The sequence below is a fragment of the Eubalaena glacialis genome, chromosome 1, assembly GCF_028564815.1.
Source record: "Eubalaena glacialis isolate mEubGla1 chromosome 1, mEubGla1.1.hap2.+ XY, whole genome shotgun sequence".
Lineage (NCBI taxonomy): Eukaryota > Metazoa > Chordata > Mammalia > Artiodactyla > Balaenidae > Eubalaena > Eubalaena glacialis.
In genome coordinates, this window is record NC_083716.1 from 77,755,145 (window position 1) to 77,774,954 (window position 19,810).

The 19,810-nt window shown below is 36.4% G+C and overlaps 1 long non-coding RNA gene across 1 annotated transcript in view; it reads right to left on the reverse strand.

Annotated features, from left to right (window-relative positions):
* The window catches only part of LOC133096411 (uncharacterized), a 37,180-nt gene extending 18,409 nt beyond the window's left edge, over positions 1–18,771 (reverse strand). Inside the window, exon 1 of the long non-coding RNA XR_009701777.1 lies at positions 18,599–18,771. This is a non-coding gene — a long non-coding RNA (uncharacterized LOC133096411). The remainder of the gene's footprint in view (positions 1–18,598) is intronic.
* Between the last annotated feature and the right edge of the window lie 1,039 nt (positions 18,772–19,810).

Here is a 19,810-nt window from a genome sequence, read left to right on the forward strand (position 1 = left end):
TAAAACATATATGGAACCACAAAAGACCCAGAATTGCCAAAGCAAACTTAAGAAAAAAAGAACAAAGTTGGATGTATCACGGTCCATGTCTTCGAACTGTACTACAAAGCTGCAGTAATCAAGATAGCATGATACTGACACAAAAACAGACATACAGATCAATGGAACAGAATAGGGAGTCCAGAAATAAACCCACACTCTTACGGTCATTTTATCTAAAACAAAGGAGCCAAGAAGGTACAAAGAAAAGACAGTCTCTTCAATAAGTGATGCTGGGGAAACTGGACAGATGCATGTAAAAGAATAAGAAGATTAGAACATTTCCTCATACCATATACAAAAATAAACTCAAAATGAATTAAAGACCTAAATGTAAGACTGGATACTATAAAACTCATAGAAGAAAATATAGGCAGAACACTCTTTGACATAAATCACAACAATATTTTTTTGGATCCATTTCCTAGAGTAAAACAAAAATAAACAAATTGGACCTAATTAAATTTAAAAGCTTTTGTACAGCAAAGGAAACCATCGCCAAAACAAAAAGAAAATGGAAGGAAATATTTGCAAATGATATGACCGATAAGGGGTTAATATCCAAAATATATAAACAGCCCATACAACTCAAGATCAAAAAACCAAACAACCTGATTAATAAATGGTCAGAAGATCTGAATAGACATTTTTCCAAAGAAGATATGCAGATGGCCAACAGGCACATGAAAAAATACTCAAAATCACAAATCATCAGAGAAATGCAGATCAAAAGTGCAATGAGATATTTCCTCACACATGTCAAAATGGCTATCATCAAAAAGAACACAAATAACAAATGTTGGTGAGGATGTGGAGAGAAGGGACCTCTAGTGCACTGTTGCTCAGATTGTAAATTGGTATAGCCACCATGGGAAACAGTATGGAGGTTCTTCAAAAAACTAAAAGTAGAACTACCATATGATCCAACAATTCCACTGCTGGATATATGTCTGAAAAAACAAAAACACTAATTCAGAAAGATACATACACCCCAATGTTCATAGCAGCATTATTTACAATAGCCAAGATATGGAAGCAAACCTAAGTGCCCATCAAGAGATGAATGCATAAAGATGTGGTATATGTATACAATGGAATACTACTGAGCCATAAAAAAGAATGAAATTCTGCTATTTGCAACAACATGGAGGGACCTAGAGAATATTATTCTTAGTGAAATAAGTCAGACAGAGAAAGAAATACTGTTATCACTTACACGTGGAATCTAAAAAAATAGAATGAATGTATATAACAAAACAGACTGAAAGATATAGAAAACAAACTTGTGGTTACCAGTGGGGTAAGGAAAGGGGGAGGGGAAAGATAGAAATGTAATTAAGAGACACAAATACTATGTATAAAATAAATAAGCAATAGGATATATTGCTCAGAGCAGGGAAATACAGCCATTATTTTGTAATAACTTTAAATGGAGTATAATCTATAAAAACATCGAATCACTATGTTTTACACCTGAAACGAATATAATATTTAAAATCAACTGTATTTCAGTGAAAAGTAAATAAATAAAAAAAGAAATCACTTTAATGGTTTGAGATGTATCACATTTTTTCATGTATCAGTTTCATCTATTCATTGAATACCTACATTGCTGAATAAATTCTATTCTATAGATTTTAGGAAATTGGATTGTCCACTCATCCAGGAGTTTACAGTTGTTCTGTTTCCAGTTTGGGGTTACTATGAATTATAGCAGCTATGAACATTAATGTATAAATATTTGTGTGGACACGTGATTTTCTCTCTTTTGGGTAAATGCCTTAGCGTTGAATCACTTAGCCATAATATAAGTGTAGAACTACCTTCAAAAGACAATGCCAAAGTGTTTGCAAAATTTTACATTCTGACCAGCAATGTATGAAATTTCTAGTTGTTACACCCCAATTTGCTGTTGTTGGTCTTTATAACATAATTTTTAGTATAGTGTTATCTCACTGTGCTCTTAATTTTTACTTTCCTAGTGACATAAAATTCAGCATCTTTTCATGTGCTATTTGTCGTATCATTATTGAATTCTGATTTTTTACACATTTTGGATACACATACTTTTTCATATATATGCATGGTGAATATTTTCTTTCAGTTTGTGTCTTGCATTTTCATTTCCTTAATAATGCCTTTCAAAGAGCAAAGTTTTAATTTTGAAGAAGTCCTATTTAACAAGTGATTTTTTTTATGTTGTGCTTACAGAAACACATCTAAGGAATATTGAACTACATCAATGATGAAAATATTCTATGTTTTATTCTAAATATATTATAGCTGTGAATAGCAATGATTAATTTTGAGTTAATTTCATTGCATGGTGCATAATAAGTGTAAAGGTACCTTTTTTGATACAGCAGTATCCATATGTTCAAAAGACTATCTTTTTCCCCATTAAATTACCTTCTCTCCTTTCCCCATGAAAGATCCTTAGGTTAAAAAAAAAAGCAAACTTGACCACACGTATTTAGTTAAATTCTGGACAAATTTTCCCCAAATTAATTGACCCTTTACACTTAGGTCTATTTCTGGACTCACCAATTTGTTCCATTGGACTGCTTATCTACTTTTATGTCAGTATAACACTATCTTTATTATTACAGATTTAAAATAAATTTAAAAATCAGATATTGTAAGTTCTCAAATTTTGTTGTTCTTTGCCTATTCCACATGAATTTTGTAATCTGCTTGGTAATTTCTACTAAAAGAAAATCACTTCTTGGGATTTTGATTGAGATTACTTTGAATTTTTAGATCACTTTGGGGATAAATTACATCATAACAATTTTGAGTCTTCCAACACATGAATATTATATATCTTGCATGTACCAAGTTCTTTTAAAATTTCTCCTAACAACGTTTTGTAATATTCAGTGTATAAGACTAATACTAATTTGTTAAATGTATCTTTCTACATGTTTAATTTTGACATTATGATAAATTATCTTTAATTCAATTCCCCACTTTATTGTTAGTATACAGAAATACATTTGATTTTTCGTATATTGATCTTGTAACATCTGATTCTGCTAGACATTTTAGTTCTAGTAGCTGTTTTCTAGATTTGTTAGTATATTCTACACATAGGTACAAATCATCTGTGAGTAGAGAATTGACTTCTTTCTTTTTATTTTGTAACCCTTTAAGAAATTTTTCTTCTTCTGTTGCCCTGTTTAAGAACTCCAGTTCAATCCTGAATAGAAGTAGTGAACATAGATATCTTGCCTTGTCTTAATATACAAGAATAACACTGTCTTTCACTTATAAGTATGATGTCACCTGTACGGCTTTTGTAGATGACTTTTATCAGGTTAAGGATGTTCCTTTCCTTTATATTATTACCTTATTGAGAATTTTTCTAACAAATTTATGTTAAATTTTGTCACATGCATTTTTAAAATCTAGTCACTCATTATATTTTTCTCTTGTATGCTGTTAATTTAGTGAATTGACTTTAATGAATTTTAAAAAAATATTGAACCTTGTTTTCCTATGATAAAATTCCTTAATTATAACACTTTCCATTTTACATATCACTGACTTCAATTTGCTAACATTTTGTTAATGGTTTTTGCTTTTATATAATAAGCAATTGTGGCCTGAAGTTTCCTTGCAAAACCTTTATTTGGTTTTGGAAGCAGGGTTATACTTGTCTCATAAACTGGGTTGGAAAAAATGATTGTATAGATTGTTATTTTTTCTTCCCTAAATGTTTGACATTCACCAGCACAACATCTAGCCGGAAGTTTATTTTGTAAGAAAAAATTTTACTTATACAATTTAAAGAGATATAGGGCTACTTATTAATAGATATCAGGCTTTAACAGACTATTGGAAAGCTTATGTTCGTCTAGGAAATTGTCTATTTTATCTAAACTGCTGAATGTGTTGTAATTAAGTTTTTCATACTATTTTATTTTTAATATTTTTACTGCCTATAGTGATGTATCATCTTTAATTTCTGATACCAGTCATTTTTATCCTTGCTCTTATTTTCCTGATCAGTCTGGATAGGAATTTGTCAATTTCATTGGTCTTTACAGACCTTAAGACTTTGTGCTTCATGTTTTTTTATTTCTCTTCTGTTTTTAATTTCCTTCATTTCTGTTTTTATATTTTTATTCCACTGCATCTTGTTTCTTTTGAATTTAACTTTCCCTACCTTTTCTAGTTATAACGTGGAAGGTTAAATTGTTCTTCTGACATCTTTATACAGGCATACCTCATTTTATTGCACTTCTCAGACATTGCATTTTTCCCAAATTTAAGTTTTGTGGCGACCTACATCGAGCAAGTCCCTTGGTACCATTTTTCCAACAACATTTGCTCACTTCACGTCTTTGTGTCACATTTTGGTAATTCTTGCAATATTTTAAACTTTTTCATTATCATTATATTTGTTCTGGTGACCTTTCATGTTACTACCATGAATCACTGAAGGCTCAGATGATGGTTAGCAGTTTTTAGCAAGAAAATATTTTTAATTAAGGTACGTAAATATATTTTTTAGACATAATGCTATTGTACTATGTAATAGTCTATAGTATATTGTAAACCTAAGTTTTATATGTACTGGGAAACCACAAAATTCACGTGACTCACTTTATAGTGATATTTGCTTTATCATGATGGTCTGGAACCAAACTTGCAATTTCTCTGAGGTATGCCTGTACTGTGTTATTTCTGTCTGGCTGCTTTGGGATTTCTTCTTTATCTTTCAGTTTTCGAAAAGTTAATTATTATATGTCTTGGCATGGATTTTTTTTTGGGTTGAATTCTACTTTAGGTTTGCTTAGCTTCTTGAATCTGTATGTTTATGTGGGTTATTGTCTCACAGGTCCCTGAGACTCTTTTTATTTTATTTTCACCCTATTTCCTCATTGTTCAGACTGGGTAAATTCTATTGATCTGTCTTCAAGTTCACTGACTCTACTCTCTATCATTCCCATTCTATTATTGTGTGTATAGTGAGTTTTTTTTAATGTCACATAATTTTCAGTTCTCTAATTTCCATTTGGTTCTTTTTTAAAAAATAAATTTCTATTTCCATGTTGAGATTTTAATTTTTCATTTGTTTCAAGAGAATTTGTAACTTCTCATTGAAGCATTTTTATGGTGGTTGCTTTGCAATCCTTGTCAAATTGTTCTGGCATCTGATTCATCTTATGCTGGTATCTGTTGGCTGCTTTTCTAAATTGTACTGTGATTTTTCTGGCTCTTGATATGATGCACAATTTTCGACTGTACCCTAGACATTTTGGGTATTATATTATGAGACTGGTTCCTGTTTAATCACCTTTTATGTGAAGGTCATGCCCCTGTTAAAGTATACCTCAAGGTCTGGGTGATTGTATATGTTCAGCTTCTTGCAAAGTCTAGTCTACTCCATTGTGGCAACAGTAAGCACCCACTCACACTGCTTTGTTGCTGCAGGGTGTGGTTGGAAGCTTGGCTCCACACTATGCCCTACTGACACGAGGGGAAGGAGCATTAGGGGTAAGTGGACTGTCAACTAACTGCCCCACCTCATACCACTTTATTCTACCTCCTGGATGCTAGGTGTATGTGGAGGCTCAGGTCCTCACTAAGTCTTGCTGACTCCAGGGGTGGGGTGAGAGTGGAGCACTTATTAGCTCCAACTGGCATCTCACTGTCAGTCTCTTTGATGTCGAGTAGAGGTGGATGCTCAGCTCCCAGTGGGCTCCAGTACCCTGGCAGGGAAATTGGAGCATTGCCCTCTTCATCAGGCAGAGGATGGATAATCATCTCCCTGCTGAGTCCCTCAGACATCAAACAATGACGGAGGAATCTGAGTGCTGCCTGCTTTTGTCTGGGCGAGGGACTGGGATAGAAGATCAACTTCCCACTCCATGGCTGAAACTGCAGGGGTGCAAGGTGTGACTTTTTCCCCTTGGTGTTTGGCTGGAGTAAGGAGGGTATTGCCAAGAAGATTTCTAATGTTAGGCTACATGTTTTCTGGTCCCTTGGCTTGGGGAGAGCAAGCTCTTCCAGAAGCTCTTTGGGTCTGTGCCTGTTGCAGGTTTCTGTAGTGCCCTGTCTGGGATATATGGGCAGTAATAAGGAGACATGGGGAACTCACCACCATGTTATTCCTCAAGTCTCGGGGTCCCTTTGCAGCCAGACTTCTTTACACCTTTCAGAGAAGAAAGATTTAAAATTTGTAGAAATCACAATCAACCTTTCTTATCTTTTACTCCACATATTGCACATGAACTTGGTCAGGGATTCATTTGGCTGCCAAACCTTCCTTGTCAAATCAGACCCGAGAAGATCAAGGGCAGACCAGGTTTAAGTCATCATTAATCTGTTAGAAGAAAGTGAGGGAAGAAACTTTTCCCCTGAGTAACCAAGGCAGAATTTTTAAATATGTCTTTAGATGATAAATGATAAGTGAGAATATTTGATCTACAGACAAGTGTAATATTTCCTCTAGATTTATACTTCCCATGTAGCACAACCACATTCAGTTCATGAACACGTCTAATGATAAATATCCCTTTTAGGTTAATTTTTCTATATCTAAAATAGTGGCCCAGTGGGGAGTGATGACCAATCCATTCCCCGATGGCTTCAGGTAGGAAAATTACTGAGTTCATCATCAATCTCACCCTTTAGTCCTCCAGGGAAGATTATCTTTGTAGAACACTGTAAAGCTAAATAAATTTAAAAGATGATCAAAGAGAGATTATAAATCTAAGCAGAAGTTCTCAATTCTGGGCACCCATTAGAATCACTTGGGGAATTAGAAAAAATAATACTAATGGGTTTGCATTGCCCCAGATCAATTAAATAAGAATATTTTGAGTGGGGCCTGGACATCAGTATTTTTTAAAGCTGTCTAGGTGATTCTAATGTGCATCAAGATTGAAAATAACTCATATAGGCAGGGGCTGTTTTCCTTGACAAGGGAATTTATATGTTATTACAAACTGCACTTACCATACCAGATAAAACACACTGAATAGATGTTCTGCTTATATGAGACAGGCAGCTCAAAAGCAGTCCCTTTAAAATTGTTCCTCCCAGCTTTGCTAGTGGCTTATTCTGCTACCAGAAAGTCCTTTCAAACCAGGAATAAGAATGGACAATGCTCTAAAAATATTTTTCCCCAACAGGTAAAGAATCAAATACCGTGATTCTGGAGAGATGGTTGCTCTAAAGTTTAGATCTCTTGTACAGAAGTTGTGTTAATAACTATCAGGCTCAATCCATTGGATTCCTTAATTTTGGGACCCACAACATGCTGATTTACATAACAGAAACTTTACCTTTCAAGAAGTACCTGCAAGTGAGCCTACCAGGCATAAAGCATTGAAACTGTTGGATTTACTGTGAGTGGGCATTCCCTGAATCCACTGCTCCTGGTGGATAGTTCATCTTGGACCTGGCAAACCAATCTCATTTTGTCTATGGAGAACATTTCTAAGCAAGAGTTTTCATTTTTGAAACTTTAGGGTTTCTGGGATGGTCACCTATACCGGTTAGTTAGTCACGCCTGGAAAATGATGAAGGACTCTTACTCGGGGGTAGTGTTGGGCTGAGAGGGATGACAGCAAGAATGTACCTTTCCTTAATCTGGAAAGGGAGAAGGGAGGGTGCCAGTTCCTGAAGCTAGGTACTGGTCCAAAGGTTATATAATCATGTGTCAGGGCTTTCATAGGAAAAAGCAGGCCTCTGCATTGGTAGAATCTTGTAAGGAGACACGACAGAAGTTTCTGGATGAGATAAATATTAGTATTAGGGTAGAGGCATTAGAGGCTGTTTAAATCACCTTGCAGAGAAGGCAACTCCTATGGGTCATTAACTTATTCTCCCTTAGGGATATAGACAAAGGATTGGCAAGCAGCAGACAAAGCTATCTCCTTTTCCTAAGAAAGATAAGCCTGTTGACTCTGATAAAACGGATCTCTCGTCCTTAAGTTCTGATAGTCTGTATTTCCTTGAGTGGTCTATCATGGACCCTGATGAATTAAGAGGGCCTCCACAACTGATCTCATTTACAAAATTCTACTAGGATTTCACTCTGTTCAGGTTCTCCTTAATAACTATTAATACAGCTGAGGTACCTGCAGCAATTGGCTCTGGTGTCAAGGTATTTTTGAGAATATCATGTTTCTTTTGATTTGGGGTTTAAGACTTGGGATTTTCTATTTACACAGGTCATTTTTTTTCCTGGCTTAAAAAACAATGGTAAGGCTCAAGAGTGGCACAGGATTAGCCAACCTAGCTTCTAGAAACTACAGGTCATTTGGTAACTAGTCAGCATACACATAAGTAACCCAAATGGTTAAACTTAGTTGTGCATATAGGAGCAAGCAAAAGATTCCTTGGCACCTGTGCCACCCTTAGATTTCAGGGGAGGAGTGGCAGCTGTCTTAATATTCTAGAGATAGCATTGGTTCAGTTAACAAAAATTTATTAAATGCCTCTGCACGCTAACATATATAGAAATGGATAAAAGACGGTCTCTGTCCTTTAGAAATTTACAGCTGATCATTATCTTTCTATTTTCAGCCAAACTTGACTGTGAAGAGCACCTGCAGCTTCACAAAGTGCTAAAAGAAAGTGTAACTTCTGCTTCATAGTTTACCAACAATTACATATTTACTATTAAAGCCTTTCTATATAAAGAACCCTACAAACATTCAAATTATATGAAGAAGGCTCACCTTACCAAGTGCATAATTATAACTGGTGGCTCTTTAAGTCTTAGCAAGCAGCCACCCACATTTTCAATATTTATCAGCCACCTCTGACATGCTGTGTCCAAAAGGAGCAACAGACCCATTGTCTAAATCTATGAGGAGCTACATCACACAAGCAGCACATAAAGCTTGCTGCATGATTGATGTGATCTCCAAAAATATCAAGTGGTAGTAAGATAAAAATAAATGTTCATGATGGGTACATATAATGCTTGAAAATAGTTGATTCATTCTCACTTAATGATAGTTCCAACATTACAATGAAGATGTGTATTAGATGTTAAAGCAGAAATTGAAGAGAAAGAAACTTCATTTGGACTTCATAAACAAATGACTGGTGAAGGAATGTCAGCTGCATTACATTACTACTTTCCATATTGGCTAACTAAATGATGTGCTCATTAGTTTATTGGGTTAATAAATGAGAGGCTAAAAAATGTACATGCTTTTACAAGTGAAATATTAACACAGAGCCAAAGGAAGACTGACTGATTTGAGTTAGATTTAAACCCTCTGTCTTTTGTAATGATTAATACCATCAGACAATGAAAGAGTAATCAGCTTATAATTCTGACTCGGCCGGTGACTCACCAATAGAACTTGGGAAATTCTCTTAACCCATGGGCCTGCATCTCCTCATCTGTAAAAGGTAAGATGAAACTGATTCTTGGGGCTCTACCTAGTTCCATGATTCTGTGCCATCAGATAAAAATTCTAAGGGGTTTATATTCCTAACTGAATCTTACATATAATAAAATTGGTCTGGTGTTTTCAAAGTAGTCTTGTAGGATCAAGGTCATTTAAGGACTGAAGTATATCCTAGGCTGAGGAACACTCCAGGGCCAAGACCCATGATATAGCTGCAGCAATTAAATTGCTGAGCTCTCCAAGAAGAATGGGGTTGATGATATATTATCATGAGATATAATAATGTAAATGAAAATGCTTTGCAAACTATTTGGGGCTATATAAATGTCGAGTGTTAGGCATTATTATCTTCTCCATTTATTGCGGGACCAACTTACAGAACTGACTACAACAAGGCCATATAATAAGTCAGGGACAATTTGGAAGAAAATACTTTTACTCTGACGTTCCTTCCTTTCCTTCATCCCACCAATATTTATGGAGCTGTTTCTAAGTTTAAAGTACCAGTGGGGGAATTAAAGAGGTGTCTAGGACACTACTATTTTCAACAAGTTTGCAATCCAGTAAATACGTATGAAACAGCAGCATCTGTTTTTCTTTAACGATTTTATGTATAGAAGATGATTTTTCTTCACCAGGTTTTAAGCTCTTTGAAGTCCCCCAAAGACTTTCATTTCCTTTGACTACCTTCACTATGTTCAGTTGACTATGGGGCATATTGATCCTAAAAATAGTCTTTGATGGGAAAATAAAAAATCACCTCTGTGATAGGATTTAGACCCTCTAAGGGGCTAAACAATGTAAGTTCTTACCATTATTTATGTTTGACGCTTTCTCTAGTGCAACTCAAAAAGACATCTAGACACTTCGGATTCTATAACTTTAGACTGATACTGGACCACTAACAACCAAAAATAATAATACAAAAAATAACAACCAACTTTTACTAATAATGTGCTAATAATTACTAGGACTAATAACGTGCCAGGCACTGTGGTCTGTGTTTATATTCATTATCTTATTTATTCTCCACAATAATCTTATTAAGTTGGAACTTTTTTATTACTCCCATTTTATAGGTGAACAGACCAAGGTTTAGAGATGATAACCAAAATCACATGGATAGTGAGGGACAGAACTAAACACTGAATCTGGTCAGTATAGCTGCCAATACCCAAAGGGGGGCACCACTTCTGGAAGCTGAATCTACCAGATTTACCACATTAAAAAATATCTAGAATTTTAAATCAGTCTAGACCAGTGTTCTCAATGGAGGACAATTTTGCCACCCAGGGAGTATGTGACAGTGTCTGGAGACATCTGTGGATGTCATGACTTCACATGTGCTGATGTCATGACTTCACATGTGCTATAGAAACCAGAGATGATGCTGAACATCCTTCAGATCAGAGCACCACCCCCCTCACCCCCAACAAAGAATGATCTGGTCCAAAATGTCAATAGAAAAATCCCGACCTAGACCCGTCTTTCCATGCCAGGGCGGTTCTGAGGTCAATCAGGGACTCCCTTCTAATGGGTCAGGCAGTCATCGCGAAACATGACCTAAAAGGCCAGCACAAGAGCTAAGGGAAACGTAAAGAGGCAGCACACGTTCCCAGAGCTTCTATGAAAGGCAACACGATGTGGAATATTTTTTTCCCAGAAGATAGGAAGAGCATTCTCCTTTGATACGTATTATTTTTTGGTGAAATCTGAAATTTGTAAAGGTTTCGTTTATAGTTCATCTCTCCCCAACTACCCTCAACACTTTTCATTAATTTAGAACAATGTCCTATTGTTTTTTAAAATATAAAATCTAGCTGAAGATTATATTCAGCTGCAACTAACACAATACTGTAAATAAACTACTTCAATTAAAAAATTTTTTTTAACTTACAGTGTTTATTCATTTTTAGTACTTTTTTTTTTAACATCTTTATTGGAGTATAATTGCTTTACAATGGTGTGTTAGTTTCTGCTTTATAACAAAGTGAATCAGCTATACATATACATATATCCCCATATCTCCTCCCTCTGCGTCTCTCTCCCACCCTCCCTATCCCACCCCTCTAGGTGGTCACAAAGCACCGAGCTGATCTCCCTGTGCTATGTGGCTGCTTCCCACTAGCTATCTATTTTACATTTGGTAGTGTATATATGTCCATGCCACTCTCTCACTTCATCCCAGCTAACCCTTCCCCCTCCCCGTGTCCTCAAGTCCATTCTCTACGTCTGCATCTTTATTCCTGTCCTGCCCCTAGGTTCTTCAGAACCTTTTTTTTTTTAATTTTTTTTTTAGATTCCATGTATGTGTTAGCATACAGAATTTGTTTTTCTCTTTCTGACTTACTTCACTCTCTATGACAGACTCTAGGTCCATCCACCTCACTACAAATAATTTCGTTTCTTTTTATGTCTGAGTAATATTCCATTGTATATATGTGCCACATCTTCTTTATCCATTCATCTGTCGATGGACACTTAGGTTGCTTCCAGGTCCTGGCTACTGTAAATAGCGCTGCAATGAACATTGTGGTACATGACTCTTTTTGAATTATGGTTTTCTCAGGGTATATGCCCAGTAGTGGGATTGCTGGGTCATATGGTAGTTCTATTTTTAGTTTTTTAAGGAACCTCCATACTGTTCTCCATAGTGGCTGTATCAATTTACATTCCCACTAACAGTGCAAGAGGGTTCCCTTTTCTCCACACCCTCTCCAGCATTTATTGTTGGTAGATTTTTTGATGATGGCCATTCTGACTGGTGTGAGGTGATACCTCATTGTAGTTTTGATTTGCATTTCTCTAATGATAAGTGATGTTGAGCATCCTTTCATGTGTTTGTTGGCAACCTGTATATCTTCTTTGGAGAAACGTCTGTTTAGGTCTTCTGCCCATTTTTGGATTGGGTTGTTCGTTTTTTTGATATTGAGCTGCATGAGCTGCTTGTAAATTTTGGAGATTAATCCTTTGTCAGTTGCTTCATTTGCAAATATTTTCTCCCATTCTGAGGGTTGTCTTTTCATCTTGTTTATGGTTTCCTTTGCTGTGCAGAAGCTTTTAAGTTTCATTAGGTCCCATTTATTTTTGTTTTTATTTCCATTTCTCTAGGAGGTGGGTCAAAAAGGATCTTGCTGTGATTTATGTCATAGAATGTTCTGCCTATGTTTTCCTCTACGAGTTTTATAGTGTTTGGCCTTACATTTAGGTCTTTAATCCATTTTGAGTTTATTTTTGTGTATGGTGTTAGGGAGTGTTCTGATTTCATTCTTTTACATGTAGCTGTCCACTTTTCCCAGCACCACTTATTGAAGAGGCTGTCTTTTCTCCATTGTATATTCTTGCCTCCTTTATCAAAAATAAGGTGGCCCAACTACTGAGCCTGCGCGTCTGGAGCCTGTGCTCCGCAACAGGAGAGGCCGCGATAGTGAGAGGCCCACGTACCGCGATGAAGAGTGGCCCCCGCTTGCCAAAACTGGAGAAAGCCCTTGTACAGAAACAAAGACCCAACACAGCCAAAAATAAATAAATAAATAAATGAATGAATGAATAAATAATTATAAAAGTGTGTGCATTAAAAAAAAAAAATAAGGTAACCATACGTGCGTGGGTTTATCTCTGGGCTTTCTATCCTGTTCCATTGATCTATATTTCTGTTTTTGTGCCAGTACCATACTGTCTTGATCACTGTAGCTTTGTAGTATAGTCTGAAATCTGGGAGCCTGATTCCTCCACCTCCGTTTTTCTTTCTCAAGATTGTTTTGGCTATTCGGGGTCTTTTGTTCTTCCATACAAATTGTGCAATTTTTTGTTCTAGTTCTGTGAATAATGCCATTGGTAGTTTGATAGGGATTGCACTGAATCTGTAGATTGCTTTGGGTAGTATAGTCATTTTCACAATGTTGATTCTTCCAATCCAAGAACATGGTATATCTCTCCATCTGTTGGTATCATCTTTAATTTCTTTTATCAGTGTCTTACAGTTTTCTGCATACAGGTCTTTTGTGTCCTTAGGTAGGTTTATTCCTAGGTATTTTATTCTTTTTGTTGCAATGGTAAATGAGAGTGTTTCCTTACTTTCTCTTTCAGATTTTTCATCATTAGTGTATAGGAATGCAAGATTTCTGTGCATTAATTTTGTATCCTGCTACTTTACCAAATTCATTGATTAGCTCTAGTAGTTTTCTGGTAGCATCTTTAGGATTCTCTATGTATAGTATCATGTCATCTGCAAACGGTGACAGTTTTACTTTTAAAAGTATATAGCTGAAGTCTTGCCTATATTTGAGACTCTTCCCATCTAACAGTTATATGGCTTTATCTATGAGTAGCTAAGATAAATAGCAATGGCAGTTTCATGGTAGTTAAAGTCACATTTCTTGATAATCTCTAGATTTTCAGGGACCATTAGAGATCCCTGTGTGAATCTTGAAATAATGAAAAGTACATTTTAGCAAATATTTTAGGTTTTCTACTATTGCTGCATTGATTTAGAAACACATTTCTAAATCAATTTTTTCCCTGCAATTTTAACTTGTAATAAAATGAGTCTTAACAAAAGTGCCCTTTGCAATCTAAATGCTTAGTTTGAGAAACAGTGGGCCAAATTGAGAATTAATTAACATTTTGAAGCCATAGTGCTATATTGCTTAATCCTAAATTGTACTTCAAATAGGGATCGATTTCTACACCAGAGCAAAAAAAACCCTATTTTCTCTTTCCATGCTTTTTTTTTTAATAAAAAATATGGATAGCAAAGCTTTAGACAATAAGATTAAATAATGCAATCATTAAATGTTTTTGATGAGGCCATAATAATATCCTATTACAGAATCCATGTTCTCCAAGTCATCTTTAAAACTTGGAGAAAACAATCATTACTGAATAAGGAAGACAGAAAACCAACCAATGCTGAACACATTAGTATAATTTAGTATTCATAAAACTGATAATAGACATCTATTTCTAAAAATCCTTAAAGCACAGGTAATAATGGAGCCAGTCAGCAATTTGCCACTTGCAATTAATCACTCTCTTCATATTCACAACATTCAATTCTTCTTGCTATTTGAGAGAGTAATGATTAATTGATAAAAGTTTAACAAGTGCACCAATAGCAGGTGCTCCTAATTGCAAAGTCTTCAGAATGATTCTCCCCAAACCTACTTTATGTTAATTTGTACAGCATGAGTCATAACACTTTATGATTTTACTTTTAAAATGACTTTTCTTTTAGTCACCCTAATTTAATTAAGAATTTTAACTAGTTACATGTATCAAGAACACCAATGAATTTTAAGTTTGTGAGTTTGATTACCATAAGAGATTAACAAGAGGACTCATAAAAATGCACGGCTGCCAATTAGAAGCACCAACACTGTGTAAATTAGAATTTGTTAATTGGTTTAGCAAATGTAAATTCAACTTTTTGAAATTTTATGAACTGAAAAATTGATTATATTTTTGTGAGCCTCCAGAAATACCTTATTAGTAATGGTATTTGTTTCAGCAGTTCCTGAGATTATGCTTGTATTTTAGCCATAAATATTTCTATTTCATTTATTTCAAAAATATCTGATTATAGAATTCATTTTTCATCCACATATGTTTGCCCCTCACCATCTACACTATTAAATGAATATTTAAGTACACATTTTTCTTTCATCTGTCTCTCCTCTCAGAAAGACAGATAACATATGCATTCAAGGTAAGGTTTGTTATTTTGTACTATAATACTAAAGTGCATGTAATTAATTTAATTTCCTTAAACACTATGTGTTTATGACAAAACCTACAGATGCTTTTACAAAGATGAATATTGAAACAGCATTTCAGGTGTGTAGATTAATACTGTTTGCCTCTAGGAAACAGACCCAGGAATCTTGCATTTTATAATTATAAGGGAAGCAGAAGCTACACGTCAGTATGCACTGTGGAATGGCAGGGTCTCTCAGCAATGTAAGATTAAAATCCATTCTCGGCGACATACAGACACAGTTTGAGCACTAACCTCCCATCAGTTACTCCCAGGCTGAACTGCAGTCAAGAAAACTGAGGGCAGAATTGAGGACAGGCCTAAAATAGTCTTATGGCAGAGTCTACATACTGTAAGTGAGGAGCTGGGGAAACAGTGCATTGGATTGTTCTGTGAACTCAGCACTCCATTTTCCAGATAATGTGACTAACCACAAACACCCTCACTCGGCCCCTTAACTACTCCTACCCCTCCCAGAACTGTTTTTGAAAAATCACAATGCATGATAACCTCTCCTGAAGGCTCCAAATTTAGCAGAAAATTATTTGGCTGTTCAAAACCTCTTGCATTGATGCATTATCCTAAATTAGTGTAATTAGATTATCCTATCCATGATTAGCTCCCGAAGGGGATAAAACACAGGATGAGACCAGAGGGAAAAGGAATCACGAACTCAGTGCCTTCCTCTTTGATCAATGTGGGTAGGAAAGGACTTGACATTTACAGAGAACACGCCTCATGCATATAGTTCCTCATCAGCTTTAAGCAGGAACTGGGACCCACACAGCCAGATACGGGAACCAAGTAGCAGAAGGAAGGCATCTGACCTGGGAGGGCTCCTGCAGGAACTCAGGGTTAAAAGAAATGGAGTCCCTAGAAGTCAGCTGGGTCACAGGGAGCCCAGCAGTCCCTGACCGCCAAGAAACAGGGTGGCTTTGATTTTTCACCCAGATCCCTTCCTCCTCGTTACACTCACCCTTCCCCAACATGATCTTCATGTTATACTAGTTTAAACGAAAGAAAAAGTGGAAAACCACCTCAATTTCCAAAAACCAAAGATTGTTTAATAAATTTAGATATTAGGGGAATATTATGCCACTATTAAAATCATAATGAAGACATAAATATAGAGAGACATGGAAATATGTTCACTACTTCTTAATTCATTGGTTCACCGAATATTGTTGCATGCTTGTTATGTGTCAGGCTCTGATCTAAGTGTTTCAGCAGTAAAGAAAACAGTGAGAGGTTCAAAAAATTAAAAACTAAACAAATACATAATGTAATTTCAGGAATGATAATTGCTATGAGGAAATATAAGGCAGGGTAAGGAATGGGGGGAGTATGTGGGAATGACATTTGAATAGATAAAGCGATAAGACCATTCCCAGCAGAGGGAAAAGTCAGTGTGAAAGCTCAGAACTGGGAGTAAGAAGGCCAGACACATGGGGGGAAAGAAAGCCTAAGGCTGAAAAGGAAGCAAAATGAGAGGTTCGGACAAAGAATAAAGATTGCAATGGTGGCAGCAAACCGGAGATGCTCTAGCGCCCTCATTTATCTATCCTTTCCCAGGATGGTTCCAAGAAAGGAACCATTGTCTGCCCCAAGCTTGTGGTAGTTCTGGGTGTAAGAAGGCATCTCTGGATGGTGTGCTCTACACGTGTTAATAACCAGGGGTGTCAAATGCATTTGTCTCCTACCCAGTGGAGAGAGAGCAAGGACGTCTGCACCCTAAATGTGTGCAATTAAAAATAAAACACTATATAGGCCAGACGGATACATCTGTGGGCTGTATGAGGCCTTTGGGCTGCAAGTTTCTTCCCCCATTTTAAACCCATTTAGTGAACATTCCAAGACTGACTGTGCTGGAGAAATTGGGAAAACGTGTGTTGCAGTCTAAGGAAACTCCTTGAGTGGGAGACTTTCTCTGGGAGCAGCCCAACTTTCTGATTCATTGTCCTTTTCCCTCTTTTCTAGATGTACCCTGGGACATCTTCTCTAGTAACAGAAGTCCTCTGTAAGTTTCACCACTTTGAAGCTCCCCTCATAATGTGGTATTGGTAAACTTTATGGTCTGCTCCTAGCCAATACAGGGGACTCAACTCTCAACTCTCCAGTTGAGGTATTCTGGGGGAGTCCTGGGCAAAACCATGCCACTTGAAGCTACAATTTCTTAAGCTATTAATAAGGAGAATAATATTTATCTTTCCCACAGGGCAGGGTGATGGTTGATTAATAAATGCTTAAAGGATGCTTTGAAGATTACAAGTGTCAGCTATTACAGTGATTATTATTAGCTGATCCTACAATCCTGAATTAAAATGAGCACCAGGTTACAGCTGACTCTTTCATCTTCTGTACATACGTTCTATCCACTGGAGGAATTAAATTTAAGCCCAGCATAATTAATTAATGTTTATAAAGCATGTTTTTAGTCTCAACTGCTCTAAGTGCCAAGCGCGGTTATAAGAAACACCACAGCTTTGGTTTGAACCTTGTAGTAATATTACATTCTGATTGACATCATTTACATCACAGATCAAGTACTCAGGGGCTCATTTCTACTTTCTCTGCAGTGCCCGGCAGCCTGCTGGCATATCATAACTATCCAATAAAAGCAGTAATAAAGTTGTAATCTCCTTTCCTTTTCTCTTGATTTGCCTTCACATATTAAAAAAAAAAGTAGACTAGACAGGAAGAAAGATGCTCTCTTAGTTTTGGCAAAAGATGACTCAAAATCTTTGCTAATGGGAATATGGAATCTTCTTTCTCCTGCTTACCAATCAGGAAAATGAAAATTATTTACTTTGGGATGTCTGGCTGTATCACTCTTAAATCATTTATAGTCCACTAAGTGCTTTGAATAATGGAGGAGCTAGGAGGGCCCCTGATTTAATTTGATCTCCTGTGTTTCTTTAGTATCTTTATGCTTTCTTACATTTAGGGGAATAGCACGGAAGAGAGAGTTAAGAATGATTTTTTTTAAAGAAAGCTATTAAAAGCTTTTACAAGCTTTAATAAAACCTCTCTGCATGCAGGAAGGCCAAATCTCCAGGGATTTGGAAAAAGGCACCCTCAAAGTTAAACATTTGAAGAGCAAACTAAATTCATGACTTTAACATCACTTCCTTTCTTCTCTCACCCTTATCCTCCTTGTAAGATACAACACTGGGTCAGCACATTCTTTAACCCAAAATCTCCAACAGATTGCAGTATCAAATTATAACAGCACATATTTGTCTGACATTTTAGTTTATAAAATTCATATGTATTGGTTTTCTATTGCTGCCATAACAAGTGACCATAAATTTAGTGGCTTAACACAGCAACTTATTATTTCATAGTTCTGTAGGTCAAAAGTATAGGCACAGGTTGAATTAGCTGGTTCTCTGCATCAAGTTTCACAAGGCTGAAATCAAGGTACCTGTAGGGCTGTAGTCTTTTCTTGAGGCTCTGGGGATGTATTCACTTCCAAGCTCATTCACTGTTGCTGGCAGAATTCAGTTCCATGTGGTTGTAGGACTGTGGTACCCGTTTCTCTGAAACTGTTGGCCAGGGATTATTCTCTAGTTTCACTGGCCACCCACACTCCTACACTGACGGCTTGCTTTCTCCATCTGCGAAGACAGAAATGGTAGATCAACGCCTTTTCAAGCTATGAATCTTTCTGATCTCCCCTTCTGCCTCATCGCTTGTCTGCTTCCCACCTGAGAAAATTCTCCTCTTTTAAGGGCTCATGTGATTAGATTGGGCACAGCTGGATAATCCAGAATCTCACCATATCAAGGTCTGTAACCTTCATTATATCTCAAAGTCTTTTTTGCCATGTAACATAACATATTCACAGATTCCAGGGATCAAGGCATGGACATCGTTGGGGATAGGACATCTTTCTGCCTATTATTTCATGGAATTATTGTGCTAGGCAAGGAGAACACTATTATCCCAGTGTTACAGATGAAGAAATGCAGGATCTCAGTAGTATAAGTGATTTAACCCAGGTCACAGATCAAGTAGATGGCAGAATCCAAGGGTAATGACTAAAGTCTTTCTGTTATTTTCAGTTATTCTTCGCTTTCAATAAATATTTAAAGGGTGCTTTTTAAGAGTCAGGTTTTGTACTAAGCCTGGGAATAAAGGCGTGAAAACTGAAATTTCTGCATTCAAGAGGTTCACAATCTTCCAGGCTAAACTGACAAATATACAAGCCATTTTAATACAGTTTGTAAAGGCTTAATAAAGAACACAGAAAGAGCACAATCTCAGGGAAGGAAATGAGTGGGCATTAGGAAAGACTTCCTGAAAGAGGTGATCCTTGAAAAGGCTTTTCAAGAACAAGCAGGAGATCATCAATCAGATATCCAGGGTTTAGTGGGAAAAGCAGGTGCAAAGTCTTTGTGGCAAGAAAGTCTAGGGCTCCTTTAAGAACCGGCAAATGGGATAAAGGGCACAGGTGAAGAAGAATTAACAGAGAAGCTGTAAGGGTGGGTAGTACTACATTGTGAAAAACTTAAAAAAAATACTCCCCTTCCCACCATGGTAAGGAACAGTTGAAGCATTTGAGCCAGGTTTGACCTAATCTAATGAACATTTTAGACAGGTATAAAATGAGGAGATTCAATTAAATGGAAGCTGA